Consider the following 5,806-nt stretch of genomic DNA (forward strand, 5'->3'; position numbering starts at 1 on the left):
GGGTGCGCCATACCTTTGCGCTGACGCCCCGGTCCGGACCGCACCTCTTTTTTGCCCACGGGGCCCTGCGGCCCCTCGTTGGCTTGTCGCCGCAGGTTCGGCCTCCCGTTTCTAGGAGGCCGGAACTAGCCCTGGATAATCAGCCGTAATGGCCACCAGGGCGTTGTCCTTGCTCAATTGATGGAACACTCCATCAATTAGATCCACTGAAAGGTCCGGATCCTCTTGAGAGTCCGGGTCGAGGGACCGTTCTGGGTCCTCGGGTTGTGGAGGAGGGCTGTTTATGTCTTTGACGGCCTGGCGCAGTTCCCGCGTCAAAATCACTAAGATTGAATATTTAACAATGGGGATATAAAACGGATGGGCAAGGTGTGACCACTCACCCAGCTTGGAGGATTGTACATGGAAAATCCACCCTTTGGGTCGATGCGGAGAAAATCCTCCTCTTCTCCCTTGTACAAAGCGGACAAGGTCTTTATTAGAGCCGCAGCCGAATCCGACCCCTTACGGCCGTAGTGGGTGGTGTCGTCCTCCCCGTTGAAATCCCACATGGGGTGGCTTCTATACTGCAGCGGCTGCACCCCTCGCATGATGCATGCGGCCATGACCCCGATCATGGTTAGTCCGGAATGAGCTAACAATCTTATTCGGCCCATCAGGTAAATGATGTCCCTGTCACTTTCCCTCTGAGGGCTCTGTGGGTGCCAGCTTAGGCGCTTCTTTAAGGAAGCACCGTTGAATTCAGGGAGGCCGATCCGGACAGGATCCGGCAGCGGGACGTCTTCTATATAGAACCATTCCGAGGGCCAGTCTTCGGACGCCTTCTTTGGGGTTCCGGATAGATATCCGGTCCCAGCGATGCGCCACACTTCGGCTCCGCCCACTTGATACATTGACCCCTTCTTGGAACGGGGCACGAGGCAAAACAGCTCCTTCCACAGTCCAAAATGAGCTTCAACACCCAAGAACAGCTCGCAGAGGGCCACAAAGCCCGCGATGTGCAATATTGAGGCAGGCGTGAGATGAAGTAGCTGGAGGCCGTAGAACTCCAGCAGCCCCCGGAGAAACGGGTGGATTGGAAATCCGAGCCCCCTTATTAAGTAAGGGACAAGGTACACCCGCTCTCCTTTGGAGGGATTAGGGGCATTCTCTGCTTGCTCTCCGCCGTTGTAGACGGCAAGACCGGCTCGAACCGGGACCATATAGGCTGGTGGGAGAAATCCCTTGGTCTGGAGCGTCACTAGCTCGCTATGCAGGGTGGAACATCTCTCCCAATATTCAGGCTTAGGGCTGGAAGGGCGAGGGGAGGAGTTGCGATGGCTGGCCATGGTGGAATGAACCTTTGTCGGATGCGCTCTGATGAACACTCGCGGAAGGGAGGAGGTGTGGTTTGGATCTAAGTCCTCGTCCCCTTAAATAGGGCGGCTCGTTTACGCGGCTAGGGGTGTGAATGTAAAAACACTCAGACTTTTCATATTCGTTTGACACGTGGGAAGCGGCCATTATTGGGCGTAGAAGCCAAGGAGCGCAACATCTAAAAGAAACCAGACTTTATTCAAACAGGTGCACGAAATTTGGATGAGAACCCGCCTTGCAATGTCGAAGACAATATGCGTGCCAAACTTGTCGTCATTCAAGCCTGGTTCAGGGGCTACTGAGGGAGTCCTGGATTAGGGGGTGTTCGGATAGCTGGACTATACCTTCAGCCGGACTCCTGGACTATGAAGATACAATATTGAAGACTTCGTCCCGTGTCCGGGAGGGACTTTCCTTGGCGTGGAAGGCAAGCTTGGCGATACGGATATGCAGATCTCCTACCATTGTAACCGACTCTATGTAACCCTAACCCTACCCGGCGTCTATATAAACCGGAGGGTTTTAGTCCGTAGGACAACATACATATCAACAATCATACCATAGGCTAGCTTCTAGGGTTTAGCCTCCCCGATCTCGTGGTAGATCTACTCTTGTACTACCCATATCATCAATATTAAACAAGCAGGACGTAGGGTTTTACCTCCATCGAGAGGGCCCGAACCTGGGTAAAACTTCGTGTCCCTTGTCTCCTGTTACCATCCGGCCTAGACGCACAGTTCGGGACCCCCTACCCGAGATCCGCTGGTTTTGACACCGACAACGGCCATTATTGGGCGTAGGAGCCAAGGAGCGCTACAAGAAATCGGACATTATTCAACAGGTACACGGAATTTGGAGAACCCGCCTTGCAATGCCGAAGACAATCTGCACGCCGGACTCGTCGTCGTTGAAGCCTGGTTTGGGGGCTACTAAGGGAGTCCTGGATTAGGGGGTGTCCGTATAGCCGGACTATACCTTCGGCCGGACTCCTCGACTATGAAGATACAAGATTCAAGACTTCGTCCCGTGTCCGGAAGGGACTTTCCTTGGCGTGGAAGGCAAGCTTGGCGATATGGATATGTAGATATCCTACCATTGTAACCGACTCTGTGTAACCCTAGCCCTCTCCGGTGTCTATATAAACCGGAGGGTTTTAGTCCGTAGGACGAACAACAATCATACCATAGGCTAGCTTCTAGGGTTTAGCCTCCTTGATCTCGTGGTAGATCTACTCTTGTACTACCCATATCATCAATATTAATCAAGCAGGACGTAGGGTTTTACCTCCATCAAGAGGGCCCGAACCTGGGTAAAACATCGTGTCCCTTGCCTCCTGTTACCATCCGGCCTAGACACACAGTTCGGGACCCCCTACCCGAGATCCGCCGGTTTTGACACCGACAAAGCCTCTCACTCGGGGGTTTAGCTACAGTCCAGTAATCGCCTAAGTTTGAAAAATCCTATCGAGTGGTGAGCAAGCCTCTCACTCGGGGGCTTAGCTGCAGTCCAGTACTGGCCTAAGTTTGAAAAATCCTACCGAGTGGTGAGCAAGCCTCTCACTCGGGGGCTTAGCTGCAGTCCAGTACTCGCCTAAGTTTGAAAAATCCTACCGAGTGGTGAGCAAGCCTCTCACTCTGGGGCTTAGCTGCATTCCAGTACTCACCTAAGTTTGAAAAATCCTACCAAGTGGTGAGCAAGGCTCTCACTCAGGGGCTTAGCTGCAGTCCAGTACTCGCCTAAGTTTGAAAAATCCTACCGAGTGGTGAGCAACCCTCTCACTCGGAGGCTTAGCTGCATTCCAGTACTCGCCTAAGTTTGAAAATCCTACCGAGTGGTGAGCGAGCCTCTCACAGCTCGGGGGCTTAGCTGCAGTCCAGTACTCGCCTAAGTTTGAAAAATCCTACCGAGTGGTGAGCAACCCTCTCACTCGGAGGCTTAGCTGCAGTCCAGTACTCGCCTAAGTTTTAAAATCCTACCGAGTGGTGAGCAACCCTCTCACTCGGAGGCTTAGCTGCAGTCCAATGCTCGCCTAAGTTTGAAAAATCCTACCGAGCGGTGAGCAACCCTCTCACTCGGAGGCTTAGCTGCAGTCTAGTACTCGCCTAAGTTTAGAAAATCCTACCGAGTGGTGAGCAACTCTCTCACTCGGGGGCTTAGCTGCGGTCTAGTACTCGCCTAAGTTTAGAAAATCCTATCGAGTGGGGAGCAACCCACTCACTCGGGGGCTTAGCTACAGTCCAGTACTCGCCTAAGTTTAGAAAATCCTACCGAGTGGTGAGCAACCCTCTCACTCGGGGGCTTAGCTGCAGTCCAGTACTCGCCTAAGTTTAGAAAATGCTTCCGAGTGGTGAGCAACTCTCTCACTCGGGGGCTTAGCTGCGGTCCAGTACTCGCCTAAGTTTGAAACACGTCCCTACCCGCAAGGACGATGAGGTGCAGGTCGACTGCAACCTTCTCTTCGGAGCTACGCCACAAATACAATGTGAGCTCCATCCTCCTCCTCAAGGACGAGGAGGCACAGGTCTACTACAACCTTCTCTTCGGAGCTACGCCACAAATACAATGTGCGCTCCATCCTCCTCCGCAAGGACGAGGAGGCACAAGTCGATTGCAACCTTCTCTTCGGGGATGGCCACAAAAATAATGTGCGCTCCATCCTGACCTGCAAGGACGACGAGGTACATGTCGACTGGGACCTCCTCCTCAGAGTTGCATTTCAAGTACAAAGATTATCCCGAGTGAAGAACGAGTTCCACTCGAAGGCAAACACAAGCATGTTCAGAAGATAAACCAAGTTCAGATAAATCCTAAAGTTCGACAACACGGATAAAAGTATTCGGGCATCAGGCCCTAAGGAGTTTAACAGTTACAAAACCACTCGGCATTCCAAGGCAAATCTAAGGCGTGGTATAAAGTTTGTTCGCTCTGCAGGAGGAGGGCTTGCAGGCTCGACGAACTCGTCCAGATCAATTCCGTCAGCGATCCGAGTGGCAGCAGCAATGATGGTTTCCATGAAGGATTGGAAGTCATGCCTTTTGGTGTTGGAAACTTTGATCGCTGCCACCTTCTCTTCTCGAGCTTCTTTGCAGTGGACCCGAACCAGCGACAGAGCCACGTCAGCACCACATCGGGCAAAAGACTTCTTCCATTCCTGCACTCGACCGGGAACCTCATTGAGTAGAGTCATCAGAGACTCGAGGTCATTTTGAAGCGTTCCCTTGGCCAAAGTGATGTATCAATGCGCGACACCGCCACCTTCAGGCGAGCAAGATAGCTCGTAACGCTGGCAACCCGAGATTCTAGTCGGAGCACGTTCATGGCAGCCTCATCGCTGATAGGAAAAAGGATGGGGTCCAAGCCTGTCTCGATCCGTCCAGTTTCTTCTTCAAAGTTTTGGTAGAATTCTGCAGATTCAAGGAGTTAATGAGTCGACTGGTTCATGGTGACTTACAAACAGTAAATCAGTCGGATAAAGAAAAGTACCTTCGAGCATAAGGAAGAGCTTCTTGGCGAGTGCTTTCAGATAAGCTTCCAGGTCGTTTCTCCTACGAGAAACACTTTCCAGCTACTCATTCAGAGTCACCTTATCTTTCTTCAGACGAGTCGCCTCTTGGTTGGACTCGGTAAGAGACGCCTTCAACTTGGTGATTTCCTCCTCTAGCGCAACGACTGAAGCCAGCTTTTTGTGAGCAAGTGCAGTCTTCTCCCGAGCCTCGTTTTGCGCAGCTGCAAGATTGAGGTCCTTCTTCGCCAGAGCCTGCCTCATTTTCTCTGCAAGATATATACTCGGGTCAGACAGAAGAACAAAGAGATAACTTGAGGGATGATTAAGATAAACAGTCGACATGTCATTACCTTCCATACCAGCTACTTTGTCTTTAGCCTTTTTCAAGTTCTGATTGGCCAGCTCCAAGTCAAGGTTGAGTTGTCTCTGCTTTTCCTCGAATTCAGCAAACTTGGAGATAAGCGCACATGATTTCTAAAATCAGTAAAAGATATGTCAATGGACAAGGTCAAAGATCATTCGCCTCCGAGTGAATAAAACTCTAAGACTACTGCAGAATCCAAACATTCTAGAGTAGTCTTGGGGACTACACCCAGTGGGTGCACTTATTGTGCCCCCACGTGTTCGGATTCCACTCGACATGGTCCGCCCAGACCGAGTGGAAGAAGAAGAAAAAAAGAGAGAAGAAGAGAGACATACTCAGAGCCCAACCAACTGCCAGCAGTCGACTGCGGTCTCGGGGACTACACCCAGTGGGTGCACTTAGTGTGCCCCCACTGGTTCAGATTCCACTCGACATGGTCCGCCCAGACCGAGTGGAAGAAGAAGAAAAAGAGAGAGAAGAAGAGAGACATACTCAGAGCCCAACCAACTGCCAGCAGTCGACTGCGGTCTCGGGGACTACACCCAGTGGGTGCACTTAGTGTGCCCCCACTGGTTCAGATT

Source organism: Triticum urartu, chromosome 5A (assembly GCF_056163025.1).
Source record: "Triticum urartu cultivar PI428250 chromosome 5A, HENAU_Tu73, whole genome shotgun sequence".
In the NCBI taxonomy this organism is placed as follows: domain Eukaryota; kingdom Viridiplantae; phylum Streptophyta; class Magnoliopsida; order Poales; family Poaceae; genus Triticum; species Triticum urartu.